This window comes from Monodon monoceros, unplaced genomic scaffold, assembly GCF_005190385.1.
Source record: "Monodon monoceros isolate NGI ecotype Baffin Bay Population unplaced genomic scaffold, NGI_Narwhal_1 Super_Scaffold_19, whole genome shotgun sequence".
NCBI lineage: Eukaryota > Metazoa > Chordata > Mammalia > Artiodactyla > Monodontidae > Monodon > Monodon monoceros.
In genome coordinates this window covers 81,397,237-81,410,817 of record NW_021703775.1, presented here as the reverse complement: position 1 = coordinate 81,410,817, position 13,581 = coordinate 81,397,237, and positions in this window count along the sequence as shown.

The following is a 13,581-nucleotide window of genomic DNA, read 5'->3' as shown; positions in this document are numbered from 1 at the left end:
CACACAGGCTCAGTAGTTGTGGCTCACGGGCTTAGTTGCTCTGCGGCATATGGGATCTTCCTGGACCAGGGCTCAAACCCGTGTTCCCTGCATTGGCAGGCAGATTCTTAACCACTGTGCCACCAGGGAAGCCCTACTTTTTATATTGAATTTTTATTTTGAGTCGTATATGTAACTTTCCAGAGGTTTTCCTTATTTAGTGGATTTTTTTTTTTCCCCCAAAGCTTTCTGGTTCTTCTTTCATGGATCATCCCTACTCTTTTCAGGGAGACTGTCAGTTTGAGGTTGTCTCTGATCCTCCCAATTCTTTTTCCCATTTTTGTTTTGTTTTGTTTTGTTTTCTGTCTTCAAGTTAGAAGATTTCCCCTGTGTCTGGAGGTACTTAGCCATCGGCTTTCACTTGGGAGCCTAGAAATCTCTTTGCACATAAGCCAGACTTGGGTCCTAGGGCTTCAGTCTAATAGGACGGAACTTCAAACCAGCTCATTGTAAAGAATCCCAAATGGTAGTCTCTGGGATTTACTCCAGAGAAGATTCTTATCTCCTGCCTTGGGTGGGGATATAAAACTTGCTACTGGCATTCTAGGAAGGGGGAGGGGCAGTATTCAGATTTTCACTCAATTCCCCCATTTCTGGTCTGTGCGTCCTCCTACCCCACATGCCCACTTTCAAATCCTCTTCAATTACCATTGCCTCTCCTCCCATTTCCTTGGTCCTTGTGGACTTAATACTTTTTAAAAAAAATTTTATTGAAATATAGTTGATTTAGTTTGATATAGTTGTGTTAGTTTCAGGTGTACAGCAAAGTGAATCAGTTATACATATACATATATCCACTCTTTTTTAGATTCTTTTCCTGTATACATCCTTACAGAGTATTGAGTAGAGTTCCTTGTGCTATACAGTAGGTCCTCATTAGTTATCTATTTTATATATAGTAGTGTGTATATGTCAATCCCAATCTCCCAGTTTATCCTCCTCCTTTCCCCCTTGGTAACCGTAAGTTCGTTTTCTACGTCTGTAACTCTATTTCTGTTTTGTAAATAAGTTCATTTGTGCTATATTTTTAGATTCCACAAATAAGTGATATCATATGATATTTGTCTTTACTAGATGAATTTTAACACTCTTTCTAGTCTGAAATTGTGTCTTTCAAGAAACTAGAACCTGATCTCCATGGTGAGTTTATTGATTTGTCCTATTTTGGGTGCTCCCAAGATGTCCCACCAATCTCCTTTTAAGACCTTTTCTTCCCTTCTCCGGAATCAACAGCCACAGGTAGGGCTGGCTTCGTGGGTGTGCAGCCTGTACAGTCACATGGGACCCCATACTCAGAAGGGCCCCAGCCTCGGTTTACTGCTCTGAGGCCACCGCCTTGAAGTTCTTATTAATTTTCAATCCACGGGCATAATATTTCCATTTTGTGCTGGGCCCCACGAGTTATGTCGCCAGTACTGGCCACGGGAGGGTCGTGAGCCAGGACTCATCTTTCAAGGACTTTAAGGCTCGTGGCCAGAGCTACAAACACCTGTGTTCTGTTAACTCTGCTTCCTGGAAGGGAGGGAGGAGCAAAACATGTTTGCCCCAAGATTAGAAATGGAGAAACCAGCCCCCAACAGGTTCTGCAACCTGCCTGTGATCTTATCACTCGAACTCCTGAGCTTTTCAGGCCACACTCTGAGACCTCACATGAATCTTACAAGGCGGTTTTGCTTCTGTGTAATCGGGGCTGTGCCTATGGCTGTTGATATCCTTTGACAAAAGGCAATTTTGCATCCAGAGGACTTTATTCATTCATCCACTCGCTCACTCACTACGAAAAACTTTATGAAGCACCTACTCTGTTAGCAGAACGAGTGGGCTTTGAAGCAGGGAGAAATGAGTTACCGTGTCCCCCTCTGGCTCTTGTTGGCCACGTGAGCCAGTGAACCTCAATTTCCCTCCCAGTTTGATGGGGAGAGAACGATTACCTCCCAACTCAGTGATGAGATAACCTGAGTAATGGGCCTTTTATTGCTCCGAACACTCTGTACCCAGCCCGTATTCGTTTCTTTACCTTTCTCCCTAGCGCTACGCAAAACACAGGGGGTTTCAGCTTCAGGTGTGGATAGGCCAGGCCGCTAGCAGGTCCTGCAGCACTCGGAGGGTCCATTCTTCGGGGACACACTTGATTCTCTCTTCCTCCAGCAGAAATGTTGATGGGCGCCCGGGGAGAAAGGAGGCTCATACATGTGATAGGTGTTTGCACTCTAGACTATCCCAGTGCTTTGTTATTAGCATTTAATAGGTTCCCAGAAAGCTTTGAAGATAATAATACGTCTCCCCTCCCTCTCAGCTGGTGATCTTGACGTGATATATTTATGTCTGTAGTGAAACTTGGAGGCTCTCACAAGGAGCCAAGCACTTGCTCTTATCTTTAAAAAAGCTTAAAAGTCTAGTTATGAAAATTAAACCCACAGAGAGGAGTGCCCAGGAATGTGTCCCAAGAAATGCTTCCTCTACAAGCTGTGCCTGTTTTGAGAGATGAATGGGGGAATGATAGAGTGAATGAAGTCTCATGACAATTTATGGCATTTGCACCTCACGTCCCAGCTTACAGAGCTCTGACGGAGCCTTGGCACACCCACTATCCCGTTTCTACCTCACAATCTCAGAAGGCGTCTTGGTAAAGTTATCATCTCCACATTGCAGATGAGAAACCTGAGACTCAGAGAAGTGATTTGTCCAGGTCACACAGCTGGCAGGGAAGTTTCAGGGCCAAGATTCAAATCCTCTCTCCTGATTGCAGAGTCTCTGCTCTGTCGCCTCCTAGAAATAGTATTTAGCTATTTCCACACTCAGCAGAACCTCTTAACTAAAATCTAGCTGAGTTGTCCTGGGCTCCAAGCCCTGGGATGTTGGCAACACCAGGGGAGGGGGGTAGGTCCTGAGGAGGCAGTGGAACCAGCTCCGATGCTCAGATGTGGCCACACCCGGCAGACAGGGGCCCCAGCCTGGCTGAGAGGTAGCCACATTCCAGGAATTTCCATGGCCTGGTCAGGTGAGAATAATGCAGCCCCTCAGGGTGGCCTCATCTGGGGTCAGATCTGTCCCTCTCATCCACTCAAGGACTTCGATCCTGTAATTCTATCCCCCACCCCAGTCAATGTTTCATTTCCATTCACATACAAACCCGCTGTAATAGTTCACATTTTTACCCTCTCTGTACCTCCCTGCTCTTCCTTACAGGCCTTTACTGACGGTCTACCCTTTTCCTCTGGCTCTGCCTTGAGCCCACTCCAATTCAACTGTCATCCTTAACACGTTACTAAAACCGTCTTGTCAGTGCCGTGCATCTTGCTAAGTCGGGTTCTTGTCGGGTTTTTTTATGCTTAACTCTTAATAGCATTTGATGTTTCTTCTTTCTTGACACTTTCTTCACGTGGTTCTGGTCACCATACTCCGCCCGTTTTCCTCATTCCCCTTAGCTGCTCCTCCTGTACTCCCTTTACTAGATTGTTCTGCCCTTCTGACTTCTAAAGGTCACAGAGCCCGCGTCTCAGCCTGGGGCTCTCGCCTCATTCACTCGCTACTCTCGCTCCCCAGGTGTTCTCATTTAGTCCTAGGGCTTTAAATCTCATTTTGACACTAGGACACCCAAATCCACGTCTCCAGCCAGAACATCTCTGAATTCCAGATTCATTTATCTGTAATGTCTCCTCTTGTATTTCTAAGAGACATATCAAACCTGAGGTGTCCCAAATCTTGATTTTCACCCCAAACCCGCTCATAACCATCTCTGCTCCACCATTCACCTCACAACGTTATCCTAGATCCCTAGGATTTTTCTCACAACTACACCCAATCCACTGTTGGCTCCACCTCCAAAGTATATCTATATCCCATTGCCCACGACGGTGCTCTTATCCAAGTACACCCATGTCTGGGTTGGATTCCTGTAACAGCCTCCTGTGGACAGAGAATGTCGCCTGCCATATCAGTAAACAAAGGATGTTGCGGTCATCAAGCCCTCAGCAACCACAGGCACCCCACGTCCCCATGGTGCACCCGGAGGGTGTTCAGGATGGAGCGAGCAGGATACTGGCCCCAGATGGCTAAGGTGCATATCAAAGAAATGATTTCAATGAGCATCCTGCACCTGTCCATACGTAGAAAAGTGCTAAATGCATTAACTTGAGATTCTGGTTTTTCTTTAATTAACAGTAATCTTTTGATGTTCCGACTACCTGGGGTTTTTTTGTTTTTTGTTTGTTTGTTGCAAAAAATTCCTATATATCCTGGCTCCTCCCTTACCTCTTTGGAGAAATCCCTCAGAGCTACATGAGAGGCTGTCTCCGGGCTTAAGTCCTCAGTATGTCCGCTGAATAAAACATAATTCCCAACTTTTAGGTTGTGCATTTTTTCAGTCGACACTCCCGATTAGCCATCTTCATTCCACCCTTGTGATCTGTGGCTGTTCCCCATACAGAGACCTGAATAACAACTAAAAGAATAAAATAGAGCATGTCATTCCTCTGTTCAAAATCCTTCAATGACTTCTCAACACATTTAGAATTAAATTGAAATACCTTCTGTGGCCTCAGAAGAAATATTCAAAATACTCATATTTAACAACTGGTAGGGAAATATATATTATGTATAAGTTTCTACGTAAATCACAATTTAAAAATACATTCCCTTCTATTTTCTAAATAAACCAAACTATATCTGTTTATATAATAAAACTGCTTACAGATGATGTAAGTTGAAACACAGAGCATTCATCAAATCAGTGTAATAATTTCTAAGTCATTTCTGGTTTTTGTGTGATCTTTGGTTTGATACAGTCTCACTAATTAAATAATGTCCCAATTGGGGCTAGGATTTGACAGAGTGAAACACATCAAACTCCTCCAATAACTTCCCCATTAAATCAGTAGCCACTAGGTCACTTGTGGTCTTGAAATACAGAATTTCTCTTAATAAAACAATATTGTTTGCAGTACTGAATTGTCCCTCAGCTTCTGCTGAACTAAGAGTAATTATATTCAAACATGTTCTGAGCCTTACAATATCATCTGAGGTTCTTAACGTAGTCAGTATCTTATTACTGGCTAAGCCACAGGGACCCACTGTGGAGGGCCGTATTTTGCCGTATTTCGTGAGGTTGACCTTCCAGAGAGGGCCATGTGGCCCAAACCATGTTCTCCACTAGGCTACTTGGTTTTGACTCCTGGCTCTGCCACTTACAGAAATTTAAAATCTCTTTGTTTTAGTTTTCTTGTCTGTAAAATGGGGCTGCTGCTGCTAATACTCAAAGGAGTTAACAGGTTTAGACTGGTGTTTGGCCCAGAAAACGTTACATATGCATTGGCTCTCACTCACCAAGGAAAGCAGCGCTGTTAGTGCCCTTCGCCGGAAGACTCGTGGAGGGTTTTAACAAATGCACACCCTTAGATGGAAGTGAATTTCAGTAAGAATGGTGAGAAGAAGAAGGGCTGCACCCTGGTGTCCTCAGGCCCTTCCTTCCTCCATTCCTGGGGTGGGAGTATCTGCCCTCCCAGTGAAGCCCCAACACCTGGCTTATGCCTATGTGGGGCCCCATTTTTCTGCTCCCCCAGGCTCTCCCTGCTCTCTCTGAGTCAGAATCTTGTGAAGCCTGTTATCCCCACACACAGGTCTGGGCTAAGTGGGCAGGACAAGGCAGCCGTAGCTGATCCACCAGGAGTCCCTTCCCGCCTCCCTGGTAGGAGCCTGTGATGGTGGCCAGGAGGCAGGACCCACCAGGGACGCCTGGTGTAACATGTAGAAGGGGCTGTAAGGGTGTACTGGCCTCGTATTAGCCCCGTGGGTCCAGGAGACCTTCAGCAATTGGGCCTTGCCCAGCATCTGACCCCAAGGCCAATGACTCTACTGTTCACCTGTTACCCTCCAGACACACAGGCTTCCTTTTGTTCCTCAAACACACCAAGCCCGGTTCCGTCTCCGGACTTGTCGCTCTCCCTGGGACATAGTCCCCCATAGTCCTGCACGGTTCTCACTGCATTCCCACCTTGGCTCACCTGGCCCTTCTTCAGAGAGGTTTCCCTGATGACCCCATAAAAATTCTGTGCACTTACCCCACCTAGTCATGGTATATACCTACCCAGCTGCGTTTTCTAAAGCATCTATCTACTCCCTAAAGATATATTTTATAGTTATCAGTTTTCTATTCTGTTGTAATAAATACGGCTGAAATAACAGACAACAAATAATGTTGGAAGACGTAGAAAGTGCTGAAAATTTAGAAGAAACAAGTATGAGAACAAATTACACAGGTTTGCAATTTGAAGGTTTGCTATATAGTTGGATAAAATACAGATGTTTCTAACAAGTCCCTGTTCATGGTAGTCACTAGATTGTTTCAAAAATGAAATATGGAAGGAATTACTTTCGAGGAGCTGCTAATGGGAAGATGCACCAGGGAGCATATATTCTCAACAGTAAATAATTTCTTTTATAAAAGCAATATTTCGGGTAAAATTGTGTCCATATAACCAATGAAAGAGTGGCTGCTTTGACTAGAATAATAAAAGGACTCTGAGATAAGGTTGCCTAGAATGCCGTGGGTGAAGTCCATCCATGGCCTCACGCACTAGCAGGAAGTGGCAGCAAAGGCTGAAGGCAGAAGTGTGCACATCGCTGCAGGATGCCACGGATCTGGCTAATTTTATAAACACAAGACCTTGCAGATGCCACAGGACTGTTACCCTAACCTGTAATGGGCTGAATACCCGTGAAAGTCCTTTTTCCACCTCGAAGGTTGTTGGTTGTCTTACGGCAAAATACTTAAAAGACCTGTCAGACTTGCAGGTGAGTTGTCTTTTTTTTCTTTTTACACAAAAGGAAAGTATCAGATTTGGACATGTGATAACAAGTGGCTGTCAGTGGCATACTGCCTGGCAGATATTTTTGGAATTGTGAATACACCTCACTTGTCCCTTTGGAGTAAATGGGATGTTTTAACCAAGCGAGCAGCTGAATGGCTGGATGTGTTGAGTGGCCTTATCTCTATATTTACGATCACAGACGCCCAGGGGACCCCTAATGCTGCCTGACAATTTATTAGATTTCTGGTTTAACTCCCCTATTTCCAAGAGCTATTACACCTCCCATCCCTCCTTAGACCTCGTACAAGCCCCCACCCCGCTCAGCTGATGACTTGCTTCCCATCTCACTGGAATACTCAGGAAAGCCTTTCCAGCCATTCCCACCGGTGCCTGAGCCTGCTCACACGCTCTCAGTTCACAGATGAATTGCCTACAAGGCCAGCCCTTCTGCTTGGGCCGCATATCCCGCGCCCCTCTCGCAGCTCAGGGAGAGCCCCCTGAAATCGTGCCCTGTCTCTTCTCATCAGCATTTTCCCTCTCTGACAGCTCGTTTCCATCAGCTTATAAACGTCTTAAGCAAGCAAAGAAACAAAAGCAGACCAAAGTCTCTCTGGACTTTACATCGCCTACCAGCTATGGCTCCCCTGCCTCTGTCTGCAACAGAATTCCTCACAGGTGAGGTCTACGCTCTTGAACACACTCTATTTGGCTTTCTTGTCAAGGTCGTTGATGGCACCATTGTCCAAATCTGCCGGTGGGCCCCCGGTCCCTGTCCTCCCGTAGTTCTCCGGAGCACTGGACACAGTTGAGGGCTTCTTCCTTTTGGCCACGCTCTCTTCACTTGGCATCCAGGACACCGCACGCTCCTGGCCACCTTCTACCCCCAGGCACTTGGCTCAGGCTCCTTTTCCGGGTCCTCCTTCTGGCCCCTCCTCGGGCACACGCTGCAGCGCCCAGTCTTAGATCTCACACCTTTTTCTCTGTCTACTCTCAGACCCTCGATGACCTTAGCCAGGCTCTGGACTCCCCACTTTATACCTCCGGTTCCTACGTTTCCCCTGAGCATCAAACATCTATGCGACAGCACGTTCAGCATCTCCACTTGGCTACCAAATAGGCATCACTAACTTAAACATCTTCTAAACTGAACTCTTGATTTTTTTCCCCAAACCCTACCATAAGCCCACACCTAAGTCTTCCCTGTCTCAGTAAAATGGCAACTGCATTCTTATGTAGGTTCAGACCCCAAACGTTGCTGTCATCCTTAACTCTTCTCTTTTCCTCACACCCCTTCCCGTAAGGAAAGACTTTTTACTTCTGCCTTCGAAATTTATGGAGAAGGTGACCACTTCTCATCAGCATCTCCACCCTCACCCTACCAGCAGCCCGCACCTGGGTCATTTCTGTAGCCTCCAAAGCAATCTCCCTGCCCCTCCACCAGCCCCTTCCAATCTACTCTCCAGACACCCAGTGCAATCCTTCTAAACTATGAGTCAGCTGCCGTCACTCTTCTGCTCTCCATCTCACTGAAAATAAACTCTAATGTCCTTACTATTATCCACAAGACCTTACTCATGACCTGGCCCGGCCACCTCTCTGACCTCCTGCCCTCTGCCACCTCCTCCTGGCTTATTAAGGACCACCTTACTGTCTCAAGGTCTTTGCACCGGGAGTGCTAACCCCCAACAAATCTAAATGGCTAGGTCCCCCAGTTCCTTTTTTTTTTTTTTTTAATACTTATTTATTTGGCTGGGCCAAGTCTTAGGTGCGGCACGCGGGATCTTTGCTGCGGCATGTGGGATCTAGTTTCCTATCCAGGGATCGAACCGGGGCCCCCTGCATTGGGAGCGGAGTCTTAACTACTGGACCACTGGGAAGTCCCAGTCCCCCAGTTCTTTTATGTCTTCTCTCAAATTTCACCTTTGAGAGGCCTTCCTAGGCCATTTTGTCTAAAATAGCAACTCCCACCCACCCCCAATCTTCACATTCTTTTTCACATTCTTTTTCCTCATGGCAGTGTTTTGCTATCTGACATATTTTATAATTATTTATTTATTTATTATGCGTCTCCCTCAGCTAGAATGTAAGCTTCATGAGGTAAAGATGTTTTTGTTTATTGCTTTATCTCCTCCTTGTATCTAAAAAGTGTCTGGTGACTTCTCTGGTGGCGCAGTGGTTAAGAATCTGCCTGCCAATGCAGAGGACACGGGTTCAATCTCTGGTCCAGGAAGATCCCACATGCTGTGGAGTAACTAAGCCCGTGCGCCGCAACTAGTGAGCTTGCACTCTAGAGCCAGCGAGCCACAACTACTGAGCCTGCAAGCCACAACTACTGAAGCCCACGCACCTAGAGCCCGTGCTCCGCACCAAAGACAAGCCACTGCAATGGGAAGCCCACGTACCGCAACGAAGAATAGTCCTTGCTCGCTACAGCTAGAGAAAGCCCGCGCACAGCAACGAAGACCCAACGCAGCCAAAAATAAAAAAAACAAAACAAAACAAAAAGTGTCTGGCACAAGCTAGGCACTCAGTTGTTTAATGCATAAAAAAGTAACTGCTTTGGGGCTTCCCTGGTGGTGCAGTGGTTGAGAGTCTGCCTGCCGATGCAGGGGACACGGGTTCGTGCCCCGATCTGGGAAGATCCCACATGCTGTGGAGCGGCTAGGCCCGTGAGCCATGGCCGCTGAGCCTGCGCGTCTGGAGCCTATGCTCCGCAACGGGAGAGGCCACAACAGTGAGAGGGCTGCGTACCGCAAAAAAAAAAGTTACTGCTTTTTTCGAAGTAACATGCTATGGAGAGAGCATTTTGAGACTAGATGTTTGCACATGTGTCCATTGTTATGAAAACACTTGGTTCTATGCATCTTTGTGAGGTATCTTTTTCTTTTATGACTGCCATTAAAAAGAAGTATTAAATTGAACTTAGGACAAAAACTACAAATCACTGTATTACAGTATTAAGCCAAGATTTAAAGACTAGTGAACTCTTTAATTACATAACTCTTACTAGTATTTTCACTGAAAGGAAAGTTATTTATTATGTTAATAAGTAAATTAAATTTTTATTTATCAATAAACATATAAACATTTATTTTATATGAGTGTTCTATAATATACATCACTAGAACAGTCCTGCATGTATATAATATATACAAAAATACATATCTGTATAATGGGTATGCATGCTCAAAATTTTTCTCTGGTATTTTGCTGTCTAAGGGGTATGTGTTAGGATAGGATTAGATCTGGGCACATGTTTTAGGTTTTTTTGGTTTTTAAAAAAATTTTATTTATTTATTTTTGGCTGCGTTGGGTCTTTGTTGCTGAGCGTGGGCTTTTCTCTAGTTGTGGTGAGTGAGGGCTATTCTTCGTTGCGGTGTATGGGCTTCTCATTGTGGTAGCTTCTCTTGTTGTGGAGCATGGGCTCTAGGTGCACAGGCCTCAGTAGTTGTGGCGTGCAGGATCAGTAGTTGTGGTTCGTGGGCTCTAGAGCGCAGGCTCAGTAGTTGTGGTGCATTGCTCCGTGGCATGCGGGATCAGGGCTCGAACCCATGTCCCCTGCATTGGCAGGTGGATTCTTAACCACTGAGCCACCAGGGAAGTCCCAGGTTTTTATTACATCATATTCTGCTTCAAGAACCAATGCGAGAAATGGCAAAAAAATTTAAGGCCATTTTAAATTCACCATAGGCTTCTTCTGCATGTCATTGTGTTTCATTCATGTTGTTTTATGTAGCAGTTGTTCATTCTTCTTCATTGCTGTACTGTATTCCATTGGATGACTAAATCACATTTGCTTGTCCATTCTCCTGTTGATGGACATTTGGTTGTTTGTAATTTTTGGCTATTATAAAGAAAGGTTTATGAAAATAATTGTACATATCTTTTGGTGAACATATGTACTAATTTACCTTGGGTATATATCTAGGCGTGGAATTGCCGGGTCATAATTAGCATAGATTTAGTATAACTTCCAAGACTTTTCCAAAATATTCAATTTATACTCCCATCAGGAAAGTAGAAGAGACCCAATTCATCCATATTCTTGGCGAACCTTGATACTTTCAATTTTTAAAAAATATTTAGTCGTTCTGGTAGATGTGTGGTGGTATCCCATTGTTGTTTTTTGTTTTTGTTTTTTTTTTTTTGCGGTACGAGGGTCTCTCACTGTTGTGGCCTCGCCCGTTGCAGAGCACAGGTTCCAGACGCGAAGGCTCAGCGGCCATGGCTCACGGGCCTAGCCACTCTGCAGCATGTGGGATCTTCCCGGAGCGGGGCACGAACCTGTGTTCCCTGTCATTGTTGTTTTAATTTTCGTTTTTCTGATGACTCATGATGTTAAGCACCTTTCCATATATTTATTGTTCTTTTAGCTGTCCTCTTTTGTGAACTAGTTGTTCAAGTCTAGCCTATTTTTAATTGTTTTTTAATTGATTTGTAAGAATTCTTTGTTATGGAGATAAGTCTTTTGTTGAATATATGAATTATGAATACCATCTCTCAGTCTTTTGTTTGCCTTAACAATGTTTTTTGATGAACTAAAATTTTAAATTTTAATGAAGTCCAATATAACAATCTTTCCTTTCATGGATAGTGCTGTTTTGTGATCTTTTAAGGAAATCTATCCTATCCTAAGCCATAAAGATATTTACCTACTTTTTTTTTTCTTAGAAGCTTTATGGTTTTACCTATCACATGTAGGTATGTGATTCATTTCCAATTAATTTTTGTGTGAGATAGGGGGTCAATAATTTTCATATGAATTCAATTCAAATGATCCAGAATCATTTATTGTAGAACAATCCTTTCCCCACTGAATTTTAGCAGCACCTTTGTTGAAAATCAGGTTATCTTATATGTATTTATGGGTCAGTTTCTGGACTTTGTATTCCATTCCATTGACCTTTTGTCTATCCTTGCACCACACTATCTGGATTACTATTTAAATTGTTGTTGTTATTGTTTTTCAATGTTAAACCAACCTTGCATTCTTAGAATAAACCCAATGTCCTTTTGATTTACTGTTCTATCTATATATTGCTGAATACAGCAGAGGACTTGCATTCAATTTGCTGATATTTCATTTGTTCTGAGGAGAGAATGGACTTTAATGTTTACTTTTCTTGAAATATCCTTGTCAGATTTGGGCGTCAAGTTTAAGGTAGCCTCACAAAATTTATTGGTAACTGCGCTCTCTTTTTTCATTATTTGGAATAGTCTGTGTAAGATGGGTGTTATTTCTTTCTCAAAATTTTGGTAGAATTTACCAGCTGTGCCATTTGAGATTGAGGTTTTCTTTATGAGAAATTTTTTTTTTTACTTATAGAGTCAGTTTCTTAAATAGGTATAAGATTGTTCAAATCTTGTATTTCTTCTTGCATAGCTCTTGATTATGTGTTTTTCTAGGAATCTGTCCATTCATCAACATTTTCAAATTTATTGTCTTAGAGCTGTATCCTCTTATGATCTTTTTAATGTTTATGGTATCTGTAGTGATGTCACTTTTATTGTTCTAATATTGGTTAATTTTGCTTTTCTTCTTGATTGGTCTTTCCAGGGTTTACTGAATTTATGATTCTTTTTAAAGAGCTAATATTAGTTTGTGGACCACCCCCACTGAATGTTTGCTTTTTCTTTTATTAATCTCTCTTCTTTTTAATTTCCTTCTTTCTATTATTATTATTATTATCTGGTTTAACCTTCTTTTTCTAACTTCTTGAGATGTATGTCTTTATCATTGATTTTCAGCCTTTCTTTTTTCTAATCCATGAATTTCAGGCTATAAATTGCCCTCCAGATTTAAGTGCATTTCATAATTTTGCTATGATACATTTCCATTTTTATTCAGTTCAAAATATTCTGTCAGTCCATTGTGACTGCTCAGTTGATTGGGCTGTTTAGAAGTTTATTGCTTAATTTCCAAACAATTGGGAATTTTCTAGTTACTTAGTATATAGTTGATAACATTTGTTGCTGACTTCTCAACAGAAACAATGAAAGTTAGAAGAAATGGAACCATGTCTTCAGAGAGCTGAAAGAACAACTGCTAATCCAGTAATCTACACCCAGAGAAAATATCCTTTATATTCAGTGTCCTCTCTCCCTACAGGCAGAACTGAGTAATAGTTTGTGTTGGATTCTGTGTCTGTCACTTAAGAGGTATGGTTCCCTGGGGACATTAACTGCGTGGGCATAAGAGTGGTGTGGGGGTCCTTGCTACGGTTAGGGCCTCCTTTTGTTAGGATTGAAGGGCTAAATACATCTCTTGCTGATTACACATTCTTTCTTTAGATATATTAATACCTTCAATCAGGCTTTGGTGTTATATCAAATCTTGGCCCAGGGACTCTTCAATCCCTGTAAGGGTTTATTATCTCCATTCTAATTTTATTTCCCTGTTTCCTCTTCTTGGCATTGCCTCAATATTGCTCCACCATATCACCTGTTATGCAGCTGAATTTTTCTCAAGAGATGTGCCCACATTCACTCACACCTGCAGTACAAGACAGAGTCCACCTCACTGAGCCCTTCTGCCACTGATTATTTCCATTGAGCAAAAATCATCTGTGCCAATCTGACAGGTCAGCAATGGCATGTGAACCAGTTTTAAGAAATGCATATTAAAGCTTCTCTGCTGAAATAGTCATCTAAGTCTTACAGTCGAAGAAGACATTTTCTTCCAAGGAGTCTGACTTTGCTCAAAACACTCAATTTTCTGTTAAGGAATGGCTGG